Genomic DNA, 25,056 nt, shown 5'->3' with positions numbered 1-25,056 from the left:
AAACAGGCAAAAGTAACCAGTTTCTATAAGTTTATTTGGTTGAGTTAAAGCAAAAAAAAAAAATGAAAATACAGTGTAAATTAAGGTAAAGACATAGAAACTCCAATTGATTTATTAATCTGAGGCAGGGAAACATGAAACCAAACTTACAGGTACTATAAATTAAAGCCCTAAACATATTACAAGATATCATTGGAGTGGTATAATAAGCTAATTCATGGATTTTAGGGCCCCAAAATACCATTAGATCAATTATAGATAAGTACAGCCCTCCTGCCCTCCATTCACCAGGAAAAGAAGAAGAAAGAATGCTGTTAAGTTTGTCCCATTGCTATACATTTTAAAGTTCTCTGATACACACTTTGATTAAGAACTTTGAGAAACTAGCAGTAGCCACACATAGTAGTTCTGTTTCTGTCCAGCAGAGGGTAGTGGTTCACAGGCAAACATCACTGCTGTCACCACCACACAGAGATGACAAACCATTGCTAATATATTTGTGTAACTCAGGAGTCGGCAACAGTCGGCACATGGCCCATCAGGTTGTCAAAGGGTACATCTTCACTACCGGCCATATCGGCGGGTAGCAATCGATTTCTCGGGGATCAATATGTCGCGTCTCATCTAGACGCAACATATCGATCCCCAAACGAGCTCCTGTCGACTCCGGAACTCCACCAACGCGAACGGCGGTAGCGGAGTCGACAGGGGGAGCCGCGGACGTCGATCCCGCATGATGAGGATGGTAGGCAACTCGATCTAAGATACTTCGACTTCAGCTACGCTATTCACGTAGCTGAAGTTGCGTATCTTAGATCAATCCCCCCCGCAGTGTAGACCAGCCCAAAGTCAGATTCAGGACTCACAATTTGTCAGATCACTCTGTTTTATTAGCAAAGCGCTCTGCTAATACACCCAGATAATGTGTGAGTCCCATACAAGGCTTAAGCTACTTTATTTATACAGATAAAAAGGGCACGAACTTAACAAGATAACAAAGGGAACAGAACTGATAAGTTCACTAGACACACATCTTATTTCCTTATTAACTCTTAACGATCTCCTGCTAATGTCCCACCATTAGCTTAAGTGGACCCATTGTTCCATACCTTAATGTTTCTCTTCCTGACAACTTTATTTCAACATTCCTCATTCCTGCTTAAAGGAACATACAGCATTTCTTTAATCCGTTCTACTTTTACAATCTAACTTATTCTACTTTTACAATCTAATTCATTCTACTTTCACAAAGGTAATCCGCTGGCGGGCTGCAAGACATTTTGTTTATGTTGACCATCCGCAAGCTCAGCCCCCCGCAGCTCCCAGTGGCCATGGTTCACCGTTCCCGGCCAATGGGAGCTGCGAGAAGCAGCGGGCCACCGGGACGTCTTGGATGCTGCTTCCCATAGCTCCCATTGGCCGGGAACAGCGAACTGCAGCCACTGGGAGCTGCAGGGGTGGGCGGGTGCCTGTGGACAGTCAATGTAAACAAAATGTCTCACAGCCTGATGGGTTGCATGCTGAAAGTTGATGACCCCTGATGTAACTCCCCTGGGATACTTTGATAAGAGATCAGTGACTCTGGAACAATTTGTATAGTGGAGGTGCTGAAAGCCATTGAACAAAACTCTAAACCCTGAATATGATGGAAACCACTTCAAGCCAGCGGGCGCCACCACACCCCCAACACCCGTGTGAAAGAGTGCCTCAAGAATGGTTGGAAATGCTTTTTTTCCTCTTTCTTCACTGCTAGATGTGCTTCCTACATAGGGCTTCCACTCACTGTTTTTATCTGATGAATATTTATCTCAGCACTATTTTCATACCCCGCCCCTGAGCTTTCAGAAAGTTTGGCTCTGTAGCAGAGCTCAATTTGAATTAATGGCAGATCAAGAAAAAATAAAATCTCAAATAGGCACAGAAACTTTGGTATACTATTCATATGTTCTACGTGTTCAGCCAAATTCTTCTGTTACATCTATATAGGCCCAATAGCAGAATTTGGCCAATTATTTACTAGGTTCTCACAATTTCTTTATTTTGCAAATCCATGTGTGAAGATCTGAATTCTCAAATGTGAAAGGTAGTTAAATAGGTGGTGATGTAGCATCAGAATGAAGTTAAGATTTAGTATTTGCAGTATTTATCATATTTTAGCTTTGCTCCCAGTTTAGTTCCAGCTAAACACTCTTTAAATTTGACATCCATTTCCTGGCTCTGAGCTTCAGTGAAGAGATTCTTCCAATCTCCAACATCACCTGCGAAAGAACAATGAAATAAACTATAACATCACAGGTCAGGAACATAACATTGAAATGCTGACACAAACATCTGGAATAACTGAACGTATTGCCAAATTTCAAACCCACAAAAAGCTTGAATCTTGTATGAATGTGGATTGGGTAATTCCAGTTAAAGGTTAAAGAAAAAGCCTTGTAGTAAGTTTTATAGGTATATGTATAAACACCCTTGAAAAGAGAGAGCTAATATTTTGACAGAACAGCAAGTGCCCGGTTGATCAGCTGCTTATGGATGTCCACTTTCTAAAGATAAAAATTCATCAGCAGCTATGAATTAAATACATTAATCACAGAGGCCACAAGAGGCATATGCTTTTAAATGTTAATTGGCTCTCATGACCAATTTGGATCGCTGTTCTAAGCCTTGAAATGACTATTATCACTCTATATAAATGTACCTTTTCTGAAAACCATGGGAGCAAGTGTGCCATGTGTTTCTTGGGATTTGTTGCTCATTGATTGAAAGGTGGCATTCTCTGCAATAGACTGAATCTTCTCCTCAGGCAGAGAGAACCCCAAAAATTCTGCTATTTGTTTCACTCCTCCAGGTAAGTTCTGAAAAACAAGAATTTGCTGGAGTTATGTATGAGTCAAAGAAAATATGCCCTACATTTTCCTAATCTCTTTTGTCAAATGAATGTAGTAGATTTTATCCTCATCCATACACAGAGCAGAACATTAGAAGAGCATAATAAGTTCAGCAGCAAGAGGTTGCAGGAATGGGTGGTTACTTTAGATAAGATTTTGGTATCTGCCTCCCTTAACCAAATGGAAATCTGTTAAGAGAATACTCAGTCTTTTGCATTTCTCTCTTTTTTTTTTTAGTATTTATTTCCACTGATTACATTTATCAAGCAGCATCAATTAGTATTGTTCTGTACAAACATGGGTATTACCCGTCCCCAAAAATGTAAGGCCCTCATCCTGCAAACTTGCACATGCTTAACTTTCAGCATGTGAATAGTCTCATTGAAGCAAATGGAACTACTCACATGCACATGTCTAAGGAGGATCAGGGCTTTCTTGCTGGAAAATGAAGGTGGGCTGCAGAGAGAAGAGCTAGTAGCCAGTGGGGGGAAAGGACTGCTATTTCATATGCCTGCCTTCTCCTAGTCTTTGAAATGCGCAATAAGGTTTTGCCTGGCACAAAGTGAAAATTGGACTGGACAAGATATTTGCAAATCTACTGAAGGGAACAATTCTGTATACAAACAGGTTTTTCCCATGTCTAATTTCTACATAAATTCACCTCTTTCATTTCTTCATATGTGATGATCATGATATTCTCCTCATCCATGTGTTTGTTCCAGGAAAGAGCATGGTCAAAATAGGAACTCCATGTGACTGAAATGAAATACAGGAGATAGGTTTAAAAAGAACATAATTTAAAGTATATTTAAATTACCCCTGAGATGAAATGTACAGGCTAACTTCAATATAGAGTCCTGGAGATCTTAGATTTTTTTTAATCCTTCAACTGCCTCTTTGTACTTCATTTATGAAATGGATTGTTAGAAGTCATTCACTCCAGACTTGACTTTTCACTTTCTCCTTGCAAATATTTTTCAGAATAAATCCATACATCAAGACTCTACATGGCAAGTATACAACAAATTAAAATACTAAAACAAGAGTGTATGTATCTTCAGAGAGTACCTATATTGTCTAACCACAGCGGGGGCAGTGCCTGCACGCAGAGGCAGCATGTAGAGCTGCCTAGCCAGGCCTCTGCCTAGGAGCTGAGCAAGGCGGATGTCGCCATTTCTGGGGAGTCCCCCAGGTAAGCACCTCTCAGAGCCTGCCTCACCCCATCCCGTGCCCCAACCACCTGCCCCTTCCCACAGCCAAATTCTTCTGCTGGGGGGGAGGGGCAATGGCCTGAGACTGCCCCAGTAGCAGCTAGTGAGACAGGTAGTGAGGCAGGGGCTGAACTCTTCACAGCTTAGCTGTGCCCCTGCTGCTATTACCTGTGCTACCACAGCTATACTGCTATTTATACTCACACTAGTTTGATGAGAGCTAGCATGAATATGATCCTGTACATGAGAAGGGGAATCACACCCCAACTCACAGTGTAGACATAGCCTAAAACAGATACACCTGCTCTAAGGTGCAGATGAAAGAATGAGAAAAAGGGAGCTGAGACCAAAGCGGGAGAGATTCACGAATCTGGTTGTTAAGATGTGAAATCACAAGGAGGAGGTGCCTTCTGGAGGCAGAGTAAAGCTGGGGATGAAGTATATGTAGTATCAGAGGGGTAGCCGTGTTAGTCTGGTTCTGTAGAAGCAGCAAAGAATCCTGTGGCACCTTATAGACTAACAGAAGTTTTGCAGCATGAGCTTTCGTGGGTGAATACCCACTTCTTCGGATGCAAGCAGTGGAAATTTCCAGGGACAGGTGTGTATATATAAGCAAGCAAGAAGCAAGCTAGAGATAACGAGGTTAGATCAATCAGGGAGGATGGGGCCCTGTTCCAACAGCTGAGGTGTGAAAGCCAAGGGAGGAGAAACTGGTTCTGTAATTGGCAAGCCATTCACAGTCTTTGTTTAGTCCTAAGCTGATGGTGTTAAATTTGCAGATGAATTGGAGCTCAGCAGTTTCTCTTTGAAGTCTGGTTCTAAAGTTTTTTTGTTGTAAGATGGCCACCTTAACATCTGCGATTGTGTGGCCAGGGAGGTTGAAGTGTTCTCCTACAGGTTTTTGTATATTGCCATTCCTAATGTCTGATTTGTGTCCATTTATCCTTTTCCTTAGAGACTGTCCAGTTTGGCCGATGTACATAGCAGAGGGGCATTGCTGGCATATGATGGCATATATTACATTGGTGGACGTGCAGGTGAATGAACCGGTGATGGTGTGGCTGATCTGGTTAGGTCCTGTGATGGTGTTGCTGGTGTAGATATGTGGGCAGAGTTGGCATCGAGGTTTGTTGCATGGGTTGGTTCCTGAGCTAGAGTTACTATGGTGTGGTGTGCAGTTGTTGGTGAGAATATGCTTCAGGTTGGCAGGTTGTCTGTGGGCGAGGACTGGCCTGCCACCCAAGGCCTGTGAAAGTGTGGGATCATTGTCCAGGATGGGTTGTAGATCCCTGATGATGCGTTGGAGGGGTTTGAGCTGGGGACTGTATGTGATGGCCAGTGGAGTCCTGTTGGTTTCTTTCTTGGGTTTGTCTTGCAGAAGGAGGTTTCTGGGTACACATCTGGCTCTGTTGATCTGTTTCCTTATTTCCTCGTGTGGGTACTGTAGTCTTGAGAATGCTTGGTGGAGATTTTCTAGGTGTTGGTCTCTGTCTGCGGGGTTAGAGCAGATACGGTTGTACCTCAGTGCTTGGCTGTAGACAATGGATCTTGTGGTGTGCCCGGGATGGAAGCTGGAGGCATGAAGGTAGGCATAGCGGTCGGTAGGTTTTCGGTATAGGGTGGTGTTAATGTGACCACCACTTATTTGCACCGTGGTGTCTAGGAAGGTCTGACTACCAAAAGGAGGCCGCCAGACAACTCTCCAATACCAAATTTTACAGGCTACTTCCCTCAGATCCCACTGAGGAATACACTAAGAAACTGTACCATCTACTCAGGACACTCCCTACACTAGCACCGGAACAAATCAACGTACCCTTAGAACCCCGACCAGGGTTATTCTATCTACTACCCAAGATCCACAAACCCGGAAATCCTGGACGCCCCATCATCTCTGGCATTGGAACTCTCACTGAAGGACTGTCTGGATATGTAGACTCTCTACTCAGACCCTATGTTACCAGCACTCCCAGCTATCTCCGTGACACCACTGATTTCCTGAGGAAACTACAATGCATTGGTGACCTTCCAGAAAACACCATCCTAGCCACCATGGATGTAGAGGCTCTCTACACAAACATCCCACACACTGATGGAATACAAGCTATCAGGAACAGTATCCCTGATGATGCCACAGCACAACTGGTTGCTGAGCTCTGTGCTTTATCCTCAAACACAACTATTTCAAATTTAATGACAATATATATCTCCAGATCAGTGGCACTGCTATGGGCACCCGCATGGCCCCACAATATGCCAATATTTTTATGGCCGACCTGGAACAACGCTTCCTCAGCTCCCGTCCACTCACGCCCCTTCTCTACCTACGCTACATTGATGACATCTTCATCATCTGGACCCATGGGAAGGAGACTCTGGAAAAATTCCACCATGATTTCAACAGCTTCCACCCCTCCATCAACCTCAGCCTGGACCTATCTACACCGGAGGTCCACTTCCTAGACACCACGGTGCAAATAAGTGGTGGTCACATTAACACCACCCTATACCGAAAACCTACCGACCGCTATGCCTACCTTCATGCCTCCAGCTTCCATCCCGGGCACACCACAAGATCCATTGTCTACAGCCAAGCACTGAGGTACAACCGTATCTGCTCTAACCCCGCAGACAGAGACCAACACCTAGAAAATCTCCACCAAGCATTCTCAAGACTACAGTACCCACACGAGGAAATAAGAAACAGATCAACAGAGCCAGATGTGTACCCAGAAACCTCCTTCTGCAAGACAAACCCAAGAAAGAAACCAACAGGACTCCACTGGCCATCACATACAGTCCCCAGCTCAAACCCCTCCAACGCATCATCAGGGATCTACAACCCATCCTGGACAATGATCCCACACTTTCACAGGCCTTGGGTGGCAGGCCAGTCCTCGCCCACAGACAACCTGCCAACCTGAAGCATATTCTCACCAACAACTGCACACCACACCATAGTAACTCTAGCTCAGGAACCAACCCATGCAACAAACCTCGATGCCAACTCTGCCCACATATCTACACCAGCAACACCATCACAGGACCTAACCAGATCAGCCACACCATCACCGGTTCATTCACCTGCACGTCCACCAATGTAATATATGCCATCATATGCCAGCAATGCCCCTCTGCTATGTACATCGGCCAAACTGGACAGTCTCTAAGGAAAAGGATAAATGGACACAAATCAGACATTAGGAATGGCAATATACAAAAACCTGTAGGAGAACACTTCAACCTCCCTGGCCACACAATCGCAGATGTTAAGGTGGCCATCTTACAACAAAAAAACTTTAGAACCAGACTTCAAAGAGAAACTGCTGAGCTCCAATTCATCTGCAAATTTAACACCATCAGCTTAGGACTAAACAAAGACTGTGAATGGCTTGCCAATTACAGAACCAGTTTCTCCTCCCTTGGCTTTCACACCTCAGCTGTTGGAACAGGGCCCCATCCTCCCTGATTGATCTAACCTCGTTATCTCTAGCTTGCTTCTTGCTTGCTTATATATACACACCTGTCCCTGGAAATTTCCACTGCTTGCATCCGAAGAAGTGGGTATTCACCCACGAAAGCTCATGCTGCAAAACTTCTGTTAGTCTATAAGGTGCCACAGGATTCTTTGCTGCTTCTATATGTAGTATATATGCACTCTGCAGCACGGTATGGGGAGGAGGTGACCAGCTCTCTGTGGGGAAAGAAGTAGTTCGGGACTATTTAGAAAAGCTGGACGAGCACAAGTCCATGGGGCCGGATGCGCTGCATCCGAGGGTGCTAAAGGAGTTGGCCGATGAGATTGCAGAGCCATTGGCCATTATCTTTGAAAAATCATGGCGATCGGGGAAGGTCCCAGATGACTGGAAAAAGGCGAATGTAGTGCCCATCTTTAAAAAAGGGAAGAAGGAAGATCCAGGGAACTACAGGCCAGTCAGTCTCACCTCAGTCCCTGGAAAAATCATGGAACAGGTCCTCAAGGAATCAATTCTGAACCACTTAAAGGAGGGGAAAGTGATCAGGAACAGTCAGCGTGGATTCACCAAGGGCAAGTCATGCCTGACTAACCTAATTGCCTTCTATGATGAGATAACCAGCTCTGTGGATGAGGGGAAAGCAGTGGATGTGCTATTTCTGGACTTTAGCAAAGCTTTTGATACAGTCTCCCACAGTATTCTTGCCAGCAAGTTAAAGAAGTATGGGCTGGATGAATGGACGGTAAGGTAGATAGAAAACTGGCTAGATGGTCTCAACGGGTAGTGATCAATGGTTCCATGTCTAGTTGGCAGCCGGTATCAAGTGGGGTGCCCCAAGGGTCGGTGCTGGGGCCGGTTTTATTCAATATCTTCATTAACGATCTGGAGGATAGTGTGGACTGCACCCTTAGCAAGTTTGCAGATGACACTAAACTGGGAGGAGTGGTTGATACGCTGGAGGGTAGGGATAGGATACAGAGGGACCTAGACAAATTAGAGGATTGGGCCAAAAGAAATATGATGAGGTTCAACAAGGACAAGTGCAGAGTCCTGCACTTAGGACGGAAGAATCCCATGCACTGCTACAGACTAGGGACCAAATGGCTGGGCAGCAGTTCTGCAGAAAAGGACCTAGGGGTTACGGTGGATGAAAAGCTGAATATGAGTCAACAGTGTGCCCTTGTTGCCAAGAAGGCTAATGGCATTTTGGGTTGTATAAGTAGGGGCATTTCTAGCAGATCGAGGGAAGTGATCATTCCCCTCTATTCAGCACTGGTGAGGCCTCATCTGGAGTACTGTGTCCAGTTTTGGGCCCCACACTACAAGAAGGATGTGGATAAATTGGAGAGAGTCCAGCGGAGGGCAACAAAAATGATTAGGGGGCTGGAACACATGACTTATGAGGAGAGGTTGAGGGAACTGGGATTGTTTAGCCTGCAGAAGAGAAGAATGAGGGGGGATTTGATAGCTGCTTTCAACTACCTGAAAGGGGGTTCCAAAGAGGATGGATCTAGACTGTTCTCAGTGGTAGAAGATGACAGAACAAGGAGTAATGGTCTCAAGTTGCAGAGGGGGAGGTTTAGGTTGGATATTAGGAAAACCTTTTTCACTAGTAGGGTGGTGAAGAACTGGAATGGGTTACCTAGGGAGGTAGTGGAATCTCCTTCCTTAGAGGTTTTTAAGGTCAGGCTTGACAAAGCCCTGGCTGGGATGATTTAGTTGGGTTTGGTCCTGCTTTGAGCAGGGGGTTGGACTAGATGACCTCCTGAGGTCCCTTCCAACCCTGAGATTCTAAGTAGAATCCCAGTTAAATGTATCAGCCTGATTATTCAAATGGCTCCACATCAATGTTCCACTCCTGAGGACCCTGCCAGGGTTGGCCAAGGGAGAAGCACCTTCAACTCCTTAGCACCAGGTCCCCCACCCAGATCATTAGTTTGAATCTAGAGTGTTTATACAGTTATTATACATTAATAATTGTACCTTCTCCACTCATAAACTTCTGAAAGAACTCATCCCAGGAGCTGACATTTGGAAGCCCAGGATTTTTGTTGTAGAAGTGGATACAGCTACATCTTTTGGATTTCGAAATACCACCAGTACCTTTTAAAACAACAAAGTCACATGAGTCCTGGGTATTTAAGGTTAAGCTCAAGGGTCCTGCATTTAAAAAAAAGCATATCAGCTCTTACAGGAACTGCAATTTGGAAAACGAAACCTCAATCCTGCAATGTAGGGAACAAGAGAACAACTTACTGACTTCGGGGGGGCTCCATGGAGCAATAAGGGCTATCCCATACAGATCACCTTGCCAGGCTGGGATCTAAGATTTGACCTCTTTGTGTGAATTACAGTGATCAGTAAAAATTAAATTCTATTTCAATTACATTGATCAGTAAATTTACATTTTTATATTTCAATTACATTGATCAGTAAATCTACATCAATTGCAGTGATCGGTAAAAATTAAATTCTATTTTATCTATTTTGATTGTAGCTCCAACATCTGGAGGTTGGAATTTTTGGCCAGGCTGGAATTTTTGATTAATATATATACGAGAGAGAAAAATAATTAAACAAATCAATCAATAGCCTAGTGGTTAAACACTTATCTGAGCTGTGGGAGACCCGTGTTCAAGTCTCTACTTTGACTCCGGTTCAAATGTCTGCTCTCTTTTTCCTCTTAAGTTTTTCACAAAAAAATAAGGTCTTGGTTGTGGAACAAAACCTTGGACATTTTTGCAAAAACAGAATTCTTGTTTTCCAGGCAGCCCTAAATCTAATAACTTCCCAGAGAAAACTGGGAGTTACTTGGAAAGTGGATAGTGTCCTCCATTGTTAAAATGCTCACTTACCTTCACCTTATTCTGAAAGACAGCCTTGGGAATATCATCATAATGGAGATGCGTGGAAAAGAGACGTGGAGAAGGTGCATTTTTTATTTTCTAAAGCAAAACAAGTGACAAAAGTGAACCATAATATCCCTAACTTAAAGATGCTGACAATTTATAGTATCTGTACATTTACCCTAAAAAACTAATACAATAACTCCTCACTTAACGTTGTAGTTATGTTCCTGAAAAATGCAACTTTAAGTGATACGATGTTAAATGAATCCAATTTTCCCATCAGCTTTAATGTAAATGCGGGGAGTTAGGTTCCAAGGAAATTTTTTGGGGGTAGACAAATGGCATTATATACTGTACAGTACTGTACTGTACTGTGGTTGGGAAGTGCCCCTAACTTACCTCACACAGGCACAGTCTACTGCAGGCAAGGACGCTAGGAAGCACCTTCACAGCAGCAGCAGCAGTTTCCCCATAAAAGAACAGGCACCGACTTTGCCAGGGGATGCTCCAGGCCCACCTCTTCCAGTCCCCGCTCCACTCCAGGCCCACCTCTTCCCACCTCTACTCCACTTCCTCTCCGGAGCAGCTGCATCCCCGCTCCTTTGCCACCCCCACCCCCGAAAGTCCTAAGCACCGCCAAACAGCTGTTAGGACTTTCTGGGAGGGAGGGGGAGGAGCGGAGATGCAGTGCTTCCCCACTCTTCTGGGAAGCACTGGGAGGGAGGGGGAAGAGGTGGAGAAGAGGAACTTGTGCAATGCTCCCTTGTAAAGTCGCTGCTCTTCCACAGAATCTTACAAGCAGTGGCCAGAGCAGGCAGCCAAACAACGTTATAAGGGAGCATTGCACAACTTTAAGCGATCATGTTCCCTAATTGAGCAGCAACGTAACTTTGAAACAACATTAAGTGGGAGGACGTTAAGTGAGGAGTTACTGTGTGTGTGTGTGTGTGTATATATATATATATATATATATAAATTGTTAAATTGTAGTCTCTCTTCTTACTTCTTATCATTGATAATGTCATTGAAGTGGCATTTATTACTCAAAATAAGGTGTAAATTTTTAATGGTGAGAGTAATTAACCATTGGAGCAATTTATGAAAGGTCATGGTGGATTCTCCATCACTGACAGTTTTAAAATCAAGATTGGATGTTTTTTGAAAAGATCTGCTCTGGGAATTATTTTGGGGACATTCTATGGCCTGTGTTACACAGGAGGTCAGACTAGATGATCACAATGGTGCCTTCTCGCTTTATAATTTATGAACCTATGAAGAAGAGATCTTAAATGTCTTGCCTGAAGCCAGACAATACACCAATAGCAGAGTTGTGATTAAAGATCTCCTAACTCTTTAATCCCAATCTTGTGCTTTAATCATAAAACCATATAAAGAAAGGTAAGAGTCCAGCTGGTGTCACTACTCATGATTTGCAATTATCACTTCTAGATAGATAGATAGAATTTGCCATATTCATTAGCAGAATTACATATGCCCCTGATCCTGCAAAAAATGTAGTCATGTTGTGACAGATTTTTGTTACTAATTTGCCTGGAGCGTCAGGTGATTAGGCTGATGCCACAGGTTTATTTGGGGAGGAGATGACATAACAGACCAAGTGTTTGCATTTTAAAGCGTTATTAATAAAATAATAAAATACAGCAGAGCGCGCTGGGACTGTTTTTATGTTACTTAGGGGAAGAAAGAAAGTGTTAATGCCCCCAGATCCTAACCCACTTTTATATTTACACTTGTATTAAGCAGACTGGCCAAGTCTGGGTGTAACGTTAGAAGAAGAGAAGAGGAAAGGTGGACGGGAGCGCTGTCTTGAGCTCAAGGCATCCAAGAATCTGTTGTGTTTTTTAAGTTGCTTCAGCTTTTAGGAGGGTTTTAAGTCCTGGGCTTCTCTGGGGGTGTTTTTGTTTAGGGCTTTTTGTTTTTGGTGCTTTTTGTACCAGTTTAAACAGGCTTATTATGTGGGGTTTTTTTGTTTGGTTGTTTGGGTGTTTTTTTACATTTTAGCTTTAGGGATGCTTGGCTGGCTCCCCCTCTTGTTGTTTTGTTTGTGTTTTTAGACTTTGTAACCCTGGGCTTTGTTTTTTGTTTTCATTGGTTTTGCTGTTTTGCAGGTGTAGGTTTGTGTAGCTAGTTTTTGATGGTCGCTTGGGCAATTTTTAAGCCCCCGTCTTTCTCAGCTGTCAGCAGGGGTGAAAGTAATTTACAGGATTTACCAGTACTGCCGGAGTCCTGAGTGGGGCGTGGCCTCATCCGGAAGAGGTGTGGCCTCTCAAGATTTAAAGGCCCTGGGGCACCAGCTGTGGCTGGGAGACCCAGGGCCTTTAAATCAACCAGGGGCTCCCAGCTGAAGAGGTGGCTGGGAGCCCTCTGGGGCTCAGGGGCAAATTAAAGGGCCCGGGGCTCCGGCCACCAGGGGGAACCCCGAGCTTTGTGGGGCTGGGGCAGGGATTTAAAGGGCCCAGAGCTCCTGCCACTGAGGGGAGCCCCGAGCCCTTTAAATCCTGGCCCCAGCCCCGCCACCAGAGCCCTGGCTGGAATTCAAAGGGCTCTGGGCTGCCCGCAGCAGCGGGGAGCTCTGAGCCCTTTAAATCTCAGCCGCGACTGGGATTTAAAGGGCTCTGGGCTGCCCGCAGCGGCGGGGAGCTCTGAGCCCTTTAAATCCCAGCCCCAGCCCAGCCGCCAGAGCCACAGACGGGATTGAAAGGGCTCTGGGCTGCCTGCAGCCGCGGGGAACTCTGAGCCTTTTAAATGCTGGCTCCAGCCCAGCCGCCGGAGCCATGGCGGGGCGGTCCAGCACGGCGTACTGGCTCTTGCCGGTACACTGGACCGGACCGGCTTACTTTCACCTTTGGCTGTCAGCCAAGTTTTGGCTGCGAGCAGTGTCCTTGGGTGGAGGCCAGCATTTTATTTTTGGACTGAGCTTGCTAGCTGCAGTGTTGAGTTAACCTGTTCTTTGCTCTTCCCCCCTTTTCAGCCTCTTGTAACCTACAAAGAAACCTACTCTCCACTTACATACCTTTGGCCGTCCCCAAAATGCTTTGCGATGCTTGCAACAGCATTAGCAATAGACAGTGCTGATCTACCTTCCCACGGGGAACTCCCTACACGGAGGGGGCCATTGGGGTGTAATAATGTGCTAAACTGGAAAAATCAAACCTTTTACTTCCTTTTTATCTAGCCTCAGTTTACCAGCAAATGATTTCATTAACCATTTCTTTAAAGAAGGAACTTTTAAAAAAAACTTTTGCTCTCAACATTTACTCACAAGAACAACAGACTCTGAAATCCCAGTACAGCAGTAACAACATTTTCAGGGGTAAATGTTAGGGTTAAATGAATGTTTTTTCCTTTTTGTTCACAAAAGTTAATTTACTTTCAAATCACACTTGTTCATTTGTGTTTCAATACTTCAAAATATAATTTCAGACAGAATAGGTAATTAAAATAGAATTAAAATCAAATTTTCTGATGCAGAAGTTTATAAACTATCAGAAAATTGTTTTTTGCTTATATGAGCTATAGTAAAATAAAGACATTCAAACTATTGTATGCTAAAAGTAAGTTTCATGAGTTAGTCCATGCTGACCTGAAATTTTTCTGAAGCTTCAAATTCAAGCACATGGATACGTTCTAATTGTGATACTTCCTTATTATTTGGTAATGCATTTATCAAGTCATTTAAAATGTGTTGAGTCCAATTAGTTCCTGAAACATAAAATAAGTGTGTTGAGGAACCAAACAGGGATTTTCAAACCACAGGCAGTTAAATATCCATCACAACTTTCAAGATAGTTATTATTCTTGTGCTTCATATAACGTGTAACAGTAGCATGTACATAAGTTTCAGACATAAGTGTAATCTTAAGTTGTGTCTCTGTAACGAAACATTGCAGGTAACAATGGATTTCCTGTGATTTGTGCAGCTACAAGTTCTAGATCAGTGGTCTCCAACCTTTTTACGCCCAAGATCACTTTTTGAATCTAAGGGCAACTCAGGATCTACCCCACCCCTTCCCTGAGGCCCTGCCCCTTCCCCAAAGCCCTGCCCCGCTCACTTCATCCCCTCCTCTCTCCATCGCTCACTCTCCACTACCCTCACTCACTTTCACCGGGCTGGGGTATGGGATTGGGGTTCGGTGGGGGCAGGGCTGGGGCCAAGGCTTTTGCAGTGTGAGAGGGGGCTCTGGGCTAAGCCTGGGGCAGGGGGTGGGGGTGAGAGGTGCAAGCTCTAGGAGGGAGTTTGGGTTCAGGAGGGGGCTCCGGACTGGTGCAGAGTGTTGGGGTGCAGTAGGGGGTACAGTGTGCTGGTTCTGGGAGGGGGGTCAGGGCTGGGGCAGGGGGTTGGGGTGCAGGAGGAGGTATGGGGTTCTGGCTCTGAGAGGGGGGTCAGGGCTAGGGCTAGGGCTTGGGGTGCAAGAAGGGGTTGGGAATGCAGAAGGGGGTATGGGGTGCTGGCTCCGGGAGGGGGCTCAGGGATGGGGGTTGGGGTGCAGCCTCTCACCAGGCAGCACTTACTTCCAGCAGCTCCCTGCCTACCCTGCCCCCACACTGCGCCTGGAAGGAGCCAACATGTCCCTGCAGCCCCTGGAGTGGGGACGGTGGGGGAGCGTGGCTCCACGCGCTGCCCCTCTCTGCAAGCAGGGGCGGCTCTAGGAATTTTGCCTCCCCAAGCATGGCATGCAGGCTGCCTTCCACGACTTGACTGCGAACGGTCCGCTGGTCCCGCGGCTTCAGCGGACCTCCCCCAGGCATGCCTGCGGAAGGTCCTCCAAAGCCGCAGGACCAGCGGACCCTCCGCAGGCAAGCCACCGAGGGCAGCCTGCCTGCCGCTCTCGCGGTGCCACGGAGCGCCCCCCCACGGCTTGCTGCCCCAAGCACGCACTTGGCGTGCTGGGGCCTGGAGCTGCCCCTGTCTGCAAGCACCATCCCTGCAGCTCTCCTGGTCAATGGGAGCTGTGGGGGCAGTGCTTGCATGCAGGAGCAGGGCACATGGAGGGAGACCCCTGCCCCCACCCCCTGGGGTCATGGGGCTGTAGTGACCGCTTCCGGGAGCAGTGTGGGGCAGGAGTAGCCTTAGCGGCAGCCACATTACACTGCCGCCGGAGATTGCGATTGACTGGGAGATCCTCAAGGATCGACCAGTCAATGGTGATTGACCAGTTGGTGACCACTGTTCTAGATATTCCCAGAAAAACCATGCTTTAGCTACATTGCTCTATGCATGTAATGACCAGCCTTGGTAGCATTTTGGCCCAGATCTTCTATTCCTTTTGTACAGCAGGCGCAGATCCTCAGAGGAATTTAGGCACCTAACACCTAGTCCAGGGGTCGGCAACCTATGGCAAGCGTGCCAAAGATGGCACACAAGCCGATTTTTAATGGCACGCTACTGCCTGCTGGGACTTCAGTGTGCCATTAAAAATCCTGCCCAGCCCAACCCACTCTCCTCTGCCCTCTGCTCCCCCCCACGGGGGCAGGGAGCAGAAGCATAGGCATGCGCACGGGGTGGGCAAATGGCCCCACTCTCCCGGCGCAGCAAGCTGCCGGCCCCACCTCCCCTGGAGCCCTGCCGCGGCACTTGCAGCACTCTGGGTGCCAGGGCTGCGCGCTCCTGCGGGGCAGTGTTTGGCTCCACGGGGAGGCAGACACGCTCCCCGCTCAACCGGATCCCTGCCGCCATGCACGCAGCGCTCTGAGGGGCGGGGCTTCGAGCTCTGCTTGGTGCCTCCAGGTAAGGTGTCCGGGGCTGGTGGAATTGGATAAGGGGTGGGGGCAATCAGGGGACAGAGGTCAGGATGGGTTGGATGGGGGTGGGAGATCTGGAGGGGGCAGTCAGGGAGCAGGGGGTTGGCTGGGGCATGTGAGTCCTGGAGTCTGTCAGGGGGTAGGGGACAGGGAGCAAGGGGGCATTTAGGGTGGGGTCTCTGGAGGAGGTGGTCAGGGGACAAGGAGCTGGGGTTGGATGAGTCGGGAGTTCTGGGGGTCCTGTCAGGAGGCAGGGGTGTGGAGAGGGGTTGGGACAGGCAGGGAGCAGTTGTGGTTGTATGGGTTGGGAGTTCTGGGGGTCCTGTCAGGGGGTGGGGAGTGGCTGGATAGGCATGGGGGTCCCGGGGGTCTGTCTGAGGGCAGGGGTGTGGATAAGGGTCAGGGCAGTCAGGGGACAGGTAGGGGTAGGGTCCTGGGAGGGGAGTCAGGGGACAAGGAGCAGGGAGGCATAGATAGGGGGTGGGGTCCTGGGGGGCAGTTAGGGGCAGGGGTCCCAGGAGGGGGTGGGCCAGGGACAAGGAGCAGGGGGGTTGGGGGTTCTGAGGGGGGGCACTCACTCAGCCCTCTGTTCTGAGCCCTGACCCCCCCACACACACACACCCAGCCCTCTGCCCTGAGTCCTGCGCCCCCGCACACACCCCGGGCCCCTGCCCTGAGCCCTGTACCTCCCTCACACACCCAGCCCTTTGCTTGACTCCTTCACCCCCTCCCCCACAACCCCAGCTCTGACTCTGGAACCCCCACACATACCCAGTCCCCCTGCCCTGACACCTGAACCCTCCTCACATGCCCCCAGCCCTCTGCCCTGACTCTTGCACCTCCCCCCAACATCCCGACCCCCACCCTGAGCACCAAACAGGAGCTCCTGCGCGCACACACACACACACACATTCCCACCTGCACCCCGCACATCAAATGGGAGCTGCCCAGGTTAGTGCCCCACACCCAAACCTCCTGCCCCAACCCTGAGCCCCCTCCCTCATTCTAGCTCCTGGCCAGACCCTTCACCCCCAGCCCTGTGCTCAGTGCACTCCCACCCTCAGCTCAGCGCAGAGAGAGGAAGAGAATGGGCCAGAACCAGGGAGAAGGTAGGTACCCACTGTATGTGGGCAAGGCCGGGACCCCAGACTGGTGGAGGGCTGAGCAGATCGGACAGCTGGCAGATGGAACCCCTGAGTGGCAGTGGGCTGAGCGGCTCAGCCCACTGCCGGTCTGGGGTCCCGGCCGCCGGCCCCGCACAGCCTGCTGCCGGTCTGGGGTTCTGGCTGCTGGACCCTTGCCAGCCAGGGTCCCGGCCGCAAGCCCTGCTCAGCCTGCTGCCAGCCTAGGTGAACAGAACCCCAGACCAGCAGCAGGCAGACCAGGCTGGCAGCATAAGATCAACATTTTAATTTAATTTTAAATGAAGCTTCTTAAACATTTTGAAAACCTTGTTTATTTTACAATACAACACTAGTTTAGTTATATAATATATATAGAGAGAGACCTTCTAAAAAACATTAAAATGTATTACTGGCACATGAAACCTTAAATTAGAGTGAATAAATGAAGATTCGGCACACCACTTCTGAAAGGTTGCCGACCCCTGACCTAGTCATTTGACCAGAGAGAATATGACTCTTTAGCCTGGTGGTCAGAGCACACACCTGGAAGTTGGTAGACCCACGGTAAGGTGCCCTTGCGCTAATGGCTAATTATTTATGAAGGAGCCGACATACACACATCAGAATCTCTTGTAGCTTGGCAGTTAGTGCACCTCTCGTGGGGGTGGGGGGAGAGACCCAGTGATGAGCTGCCAAAATCATAACAACCGGTTCCCTCCTCACCCCAGGAGGGATCATGCCCCCACCCAGACTCCTGCCCCATCCAACCCCCTGCATTCCTTGACGCCCCCCCCCACCCCAGGGACCCCTGCCCCATCCACCCCCCTTCCCAGTACCCTGAGTGCCCTCTGCCACCCCATCCAACCCCTCCTCTCATTCTTGATGGCCCCCTGGGACCTCTGCCCCATCCAACCACCCCTTCTCTCTGTCCCCTGATTGCCCCTGGAACCCTTGCCCCTGACTGCCCCCCGCCGCCCCATCCAACCCCTGATCCTTTCTGACTGCCCCACCAGGACCCTTGCCCCTATTCAATCCCCCTGTTCCCTGCCCTCTGACCCCCCACCCCCAAACTCCCCTACCCTCTCTCCAACACCCCCTCCCTGCCCCCTTACCGTGCTGCCTGGACAGTGGCTGGCGGCGCTACAGTCCGGCCGCTGCTGGAGCTGGGAGCCCGGGGACGCGGGGCGGGACAGGAGTCGCGCGGCCGGAGCCGGAGGATGTGGTGGGAGCCCGGCGGCCAGAGCCAGGGGGCTGGCCGGGCGGAGCCAGGGAGGGCCGCAGCCAGAGCTGGAACCGGGCAGCCAGGGCCGCCGCCACGCCCGGACCCACGCTGCTGGAGCCCGGCCCCGTGGCAAAACAGCAGGAGCTGGGTGGCTGGAGCCACGGGGCCAGGCCGGGCCAGAGCTGGGGGGCCGTGTCCGGAGCCGGGCATCCAGGTAAGTGGTGTCGCGGCCGCCGCCTTGCCCAGACCCGCACTACCGGAGCCGGGCAGCCGGGCCGGGCGGCCGGGGCGGGTCGCGGCCGGGGACGCGGGGCCAGGTGGCCGGGGAGGGTCATGGCCGGGGATGCGGGGCTGGGGAGGGTCGGGGCCGGGGCCAGGAATGCAGGGCCGGGCGGCCGGGGACATGGGGCTGGGAGGGCCGGGCCGGGCGGCCGGGACACGGGGCTGGGAGGGCTGGGACGCGGGGCTGGGAACGCGGGGCCGGGCGGCCGGGACACGGGGCTGGGGAGGGTCGGGGCCAGGGATGCAGGTCTGGGGAGGGACGGGGATGCGGGGCCGGGGACGCGGGGCGGGGGCGAGTCGGGTCGGGAACGCGGGGCTGGGGAGGGTCAGGGTCGGGCCGGGCGGCGGCTGGGAGGGTCGGGGCCGGGCAGCCGGGACGCGGGCCGGTGGCCGGGGACGCGGGCTGGGAGGGTCGGGCCAGGCGGCCGGGACGCGGGGCTGGGAAGGGTCGGGCCGGGCCGGGAACGCTGGGCTGGGGAAGGCCGGGATGCGGGGCTGGGGAGGGCCGGGCTGCCGGGGACGCGGGGCCGGGGCGGGCCGCGGCTGGAGACCGGCGGGGGCACACGGCCCCCCTAGTTCCCTACCTCAGCGTCGTCTTCCTTGTCCTGAGCGGGAAGCCTGCTTGCGTCTCAGCCCTCCCAGGCTTCCCGTGCAAACAGCTGATTCGCGAGAAGCAGGGTGGGAGGAGAAGCAGGGAGGAGCATTCATGGCAGGAGCTGGAGGCAGAGTTGAGGTGAGCTGGGGCCACAGCAGGGAGCGCTTGTTAAATTTAAATGCCCTTTTAGAACTAGTTTGTCCCACGGGGAACAACCGGTTCTAAAAGGGCTTCTAAATTTAACAACCGGTTCCCACGAACCGGTGCGAACCGGCTGCAGCTCACCACGGGTTGATCCCATCTCTTTACAATATATCCGAAGGTATAATCATGCATAAACACAGAGACTGACATATGCTAAATTTCCTGACAACTGTATTTTTAAGCTTTGTATAATGTTGGATGACTCTTTCCATTTAACTTAATACAGCCAACAACATCTGTATCTCGGTGCTAAATCACTGCTAGATTCAACCCATGTATCTGAAATTATGGAAGAGGAAAACACACAGCTTACTGATACACTGCTTCCCTGTGACAAATGAGGATTTACTGCAAGTAGCATTTAAACTTCCATGCTTTTCTGCATTCTTCACTATGATCACACACACATTTGACACCTATCATGTTTACTTTTCATTTTGCACAAAAAAATCTCCACTCACCGCATTTAGGATAAGCCGCTAGGAACACATCGTCTTGTCTAAATTCTATGGTGTCCAGCGCTTGGAAGATCTCAGCACTGCACAATCCAATAGGGTACAGCACCCCCTTGTAGGAGAACAGCAGCTCTTCAGATTCCTTTCCTTTAACATAATCAAAATATTTCTCTATTTCCTTAATAATACCGCTCTCAACCATGGCTGGAGCTTGGTGTGCTTCTTGCCAGATTATCTCCTTAAACAGCGTCTCTAGCGTTTTTTAGGGTACGGAGGCAGAGGGGGAACTTTTAAACAAACTTCTAGGCACATGCACTGTCTGACTCTGGTCCTCTTGCCCAGCAGTGAGGGAAATGCAGCTGAAAAAACAGTTCTGAATTACACAGTCCCTGGGTGAACTCTTGGCTGTAAACTGCAACTGGTTTCAACCAGAGTTGTAGATTACACTGAACTTTAGCCTCTCCTGGGAGTGAGTAGTGCTGGAGGAGTAACTGTCTATAGACATTACTAGTGGGGAAGAAAGGGGATAAATTATGCCGATTCAACTCATCGGACCCCTCACAGAATGATATGAATACTCTTTCACCTGATCCCCCTGCTGCTAGTTTTCCACCTTGTGTAAAATTATCTACGTGGGCCAGCCTGGGATTTGCTGCTGGAGAATCTTTGCAGTTGGTTGCGTGAAAACTGGGAATAGCAAAACTGGCTGAGTCATAATGACAGGAGAGAGAAAGGAGTAAAGGTGGGGCAGGGCAACTGCTTCTCATGCTTATAGGATTACAATGGTTTTACTAGGGAGAACCCGGGGGCTCTTCGGAGTAAAGATTGTCCTAACTTTCTCCTATAAACCTAATAATAATACACAGCTAAACCCTAACTTGGCCAACACCAACCAGACAGCCTTCACTGTTCAGGCTAGCTACCACAATATCTAATGACAGGTTTCAGAGTAGCAGCCGTGTTAGTCTGTATCTGCAAAAGGAACAGGAGTACTTGTGGCACCTTAAAGACTAACAAATTTATTGTAGCATGAGCTTTCGTGAGCTACAGCTCACTTCTTCGGATGCATAGAATGGAACACACAGACAGGAGATATTTATACATACAGAGAACATGAAAAGGTGGAAGTATGCATAACAACAGGAAAAGTCTAATCAATTGAGATGAGCTCTTATCAGCAGGAGGAAAAAAAAACTTTTTGAAGTGATAATTAAGATGGCCAATAGAAGGTGTGAGGAGAACTTAACATAGGGAAATAGATTCAATTAGTGTAATGACCCAACCATTCCCAGTCTTTGTTTAGGCCAGAGTTAATTGTATCTAATTTGCATATTAATTCGAGTTCAGCAGTTTCTCTTTGGAGTCTGTTTTTGAAGTTTTTTTGTTGCAAAATTGCCACCTTCAAGTCTGTCACTGAGTGGTTAGAGAGGTTGAAGTGTTCTCCCACTGGTTTTTGAATGTTATGATTCCTGATGTCAGATTTGTGTCCATTTATTCTTTTGCGTAGAGACTGTCTGGTTTGGCCAATATTAACCTTCCACATAAGAACCTGCCAGCTCAACATAACCCAGTTAGACCCATTCACCAACATTGTTCAGAGACTCCATAACTCAGTTATAGGCCAGAAATCAAGTTAATTATGTCCAGTCTCAGCATGACTCCAAGGTCATGTAAAAAGTCTTGGAAGACAGATTTGGGATCCCCTTGTGCAGGGTATGTGCAGAAGGGTGGATATCAAGGCCCAGCAAAACACAGTAAGGAAGACTTTCATATTTTTGCAAAGTAATGTAATAGTTTTCCCCATTAGTAAGGGGAGGATAAGTAAGGATAACAAAGGTAAAGTTACATTTGGGGTTGGTATCTTGACCCAGAATTCCCACACTTTCTGGAATTCAGGGTTGTTATGAGCTGCAACATACTCTAGATTCTTGGCTTTCAAACTACTATTTTTAAATAGCTAAAGTGTTGTCAATCAGTGGTCTAGTTACAGTCTTAACATTGACAAAGTTTTGCATTTGGCATTCCTCCTCTCCCCAGCTCTCTGCAACATCAATGGTTTTTATTCAGAAATACTGATAAATTCTCTACATGGCTGTTAGAACAAAGGTCTGAGACTGGGTGAGGATTACCAGCCGTTATCAGTGCTCAAAGGTCATACCTGTTAGAACAAGCACTTTTAAAGGAAAATCTTCCCAGTGTCACTCTGTTTCTGGAGTGGGTTAACAATCTCCATTTCCCATTGTGGGCTCTTGTCCCCCACCTCACCTTCATTTCTAAAAATGGAGAAAATGCAGGGATATATGTGTATTAACACTTCTGTCTTTAAGACTTCGTACAATTGTTTAGAATTGTACTAACTGCATAATGAGCATGTCATTTTTTCCAAAATGGCTGACAGAACCAAAACAACCATGAGTCCAAAACAAATACTTACTGGCCCCAGAGAGGGTGAGAAGGGTAAGAGAGACATCCAAAACCATATGGTCAACTCATTGGACAAAAAGGGGAGAGACAAAAGGTGGGGGCATTGAAATCTGTTAAAAATACACCGAGATGAAATAGCATAGCATTATTACTACTAGGGAGCAATTCCCTATAGATATGAATACGTCACCTAATAGTTTTTTTTATTTCTACAAAAATTCACCTTTCATTTCTTCATATGTGATGATCATGATATTCCCTTTGTCCAAGTGTTTGTTCCAGGCAAGAGCATTATCAAAACAGGAGCTCTAGCAGACTGAAATTAAATACAAAAGACATTTTAATTTATTTTCTGTTTGTGACCTATATTTAAATTAGCCCTTACATTAAATGTACAAGCTAATTTTAATGTGTCCTGGAGAGTTTAGATCTAATCCTTCAATAGTTGCTCTCTTTCATGAATGGGGTTATTTTAGAAATTCATTGCAGACTTGAATTTTTACTTCCTTCCAAATATTTTTCATACTGCAAGATTCTACATGGCAGTTAAAGAAATGAACACAAATTCATTCTTGAATTCATTTTAAAGTAATCAGGAACAAAGCAGTGTGTGTATATTCATGGAATGTGTGTACAGTCTATCACATAACCTGGCTGATATTGCACTTGTGAAATGGTGAATTATTTTTAAAAGTTAAAAACAATACTTGTTTAAGGCTCTGCAAAAAACACTCATCATGTGAATAATTTACCCCAGTGAGACTTCTTGTGTGTGTAAAGCTACTCACAAACATAAATTTTTGCAGGTCTAGGCTCTTACACGGTATTAACAATCAACCAGTATACTTTATTTTTCCAAGAATCATTTACTAAAATATGCACAGATTCTTCGCTGTACTGGGATAATGGGGGAAGGAAGTATTATTTCTTTTCATCTGGTGGATAAGGACTGGTCAACACCAGAAAATTAGGTTGACCCAGCTCTTTTGACAATCTAAGCCTCAGTGTAGACAGAGCTGGCTACTGCCTCTCAGAGAAGTGGATTTACTACACGGACAGAAGAACCTCTTCCATTGCTGTAGTGTCTATACGACTGTGCTGCTGTAAAGTTTCTAGTGTCGAAATAGCCTAAGTGATTCAAATAAATCTTCGCAGGCACAAAGTTGTCAAGTTTTGGGGTGCAGTCCAGACCTGTGAGAGTGAGTGCATTAAAATGCTCTGCTGCTGCAGCTCATTGTCTGGATACCCCCAGCCAACCTACAGGCATGCACTGAGTGTGTGTGATAAGCAACCCTGGTTCAGTAACTCTGACTCCAGCAGCCTGCTTTATACCATAGCCACATTCTGGTCTCCACCAGCCTTGTTTACTACTAGCCAAGAGACCCACACACACACACCCCAGTCCCAAATTTTCCCCCAAACCTTCTACTCCGGAGTATCCAGACATCTCCTGGACTACCCAGAGAAATAACATTCATTTGGTCCTATAAAGAGGCAATACCCAGCAGCTTGCTACATTAACTGGAGTTAACAATTACTTCAGTCCAAACATAGCACTGGGTTGGTTCAGGTTAAAACTAAGAACAGGATTTATTTATAACAGGACTTAGGTTCAGGGTTGCCAAGTAAAAGAATTAAAAGCAAATCAAAGTGAAAACACGCAGCTAAAAGTCTGAAACTTAATATAGCAAGACACAGTCTTTGTGTAAGATGGTTTTGGTCACCATTCACCCTTGGTTCAGCATGGTTGACTGTCTCTCCATCAGGACCTTCCATAGAAGTACAAGGTGTTGGTTTGTCTTCTTAGCTGAAAGATAATCTAGGGGTTCACTGTCCCTCTCTTTATAGTTCAGTAAACCTTTGAAAAGCATCTCTCTTAAAGCTCATTGACCTTGCTTCAAGAAGCACAGAGGATTTCTGGGGGTGCAGTTTCCATAACTTGTTGACAGTTAAGTCATTACCTGCCCCCCCTTGTTAGCTTCATGGCTTTGTTTACCTTTTGTGTGAGTGAACCTTCCTTGTCTCTGCCTGACGACCCAGCTGGTTAGACAAGCAAATACACAAGTCTTTTTGATCCAGACATGCTGACTCCCCAAACATCTTGTGAGCTTTGATGGTTCTGTTTGCTGCAAGGTGTAAATTGCAATTCCATTGTCACTGGTCACCCTGCTTTATTTGTTTCTGCTTTGTTCAAATACAGATTTTAAAACAATATCAGAGGACAGCTGTAATTCCACATGCAGCATTGTCACATATATTCTCCAATTATACTATTGATCAGTATGGAGTTAGTTTTCAAATGATACCTCCCAAGACATAGCTTGTATAAATGTCATTGCAGTAGTGTGTGGGCTGTGAATACAGGTGTTCTTAGGGTCACACCTCCCCCTTTACAAAACTGTAGAGGGATTAGCCACTGGATGAACTGTATGCAGTGGGTCAGTACCCTCCTTCCTAGACAGGGCATCAGCCACAATATTTTCTTTCCCCTTAACATATACATTCTCTATTGTCATATTCCTGGAGTGTGATGCTCCAGCATAGTAGCTTAGAACTAATGCCT

General features: G+C 47.7%; 1 pseudogene; it reads right to left on the bottom strand.

The window, feature by feature from the left end:
* Window positions 1-1,464: 1,464 nt before the first annotated feature.
* LOC120401565 lies at window positions 1,465-20,271 on the bottom strand (annotated as a pseudogene).
* Window positions 20,272-25,056: the final 4,785 nt, after the last annotated feature.

This window comes from Mauremys reevesii, linkage group 3 (genome assembly GCF_016161935.1).
Source record: "Mauremys reevesii isolate NIE-2019 linkage group 3, ASM1616193v1, whole genome shotgun sequence".
Taxonomy (NCBI): domain Eukaryota; kingdom Metazoa; phylum Chordata; order Testudines; family Geoemydidae; genus Mauremys; species Mauremys reevesii.
Note: the sequence above shows the minus strand (reverse complement) of the source record. Positions and strands in the feature narration are given on the sequence as shown.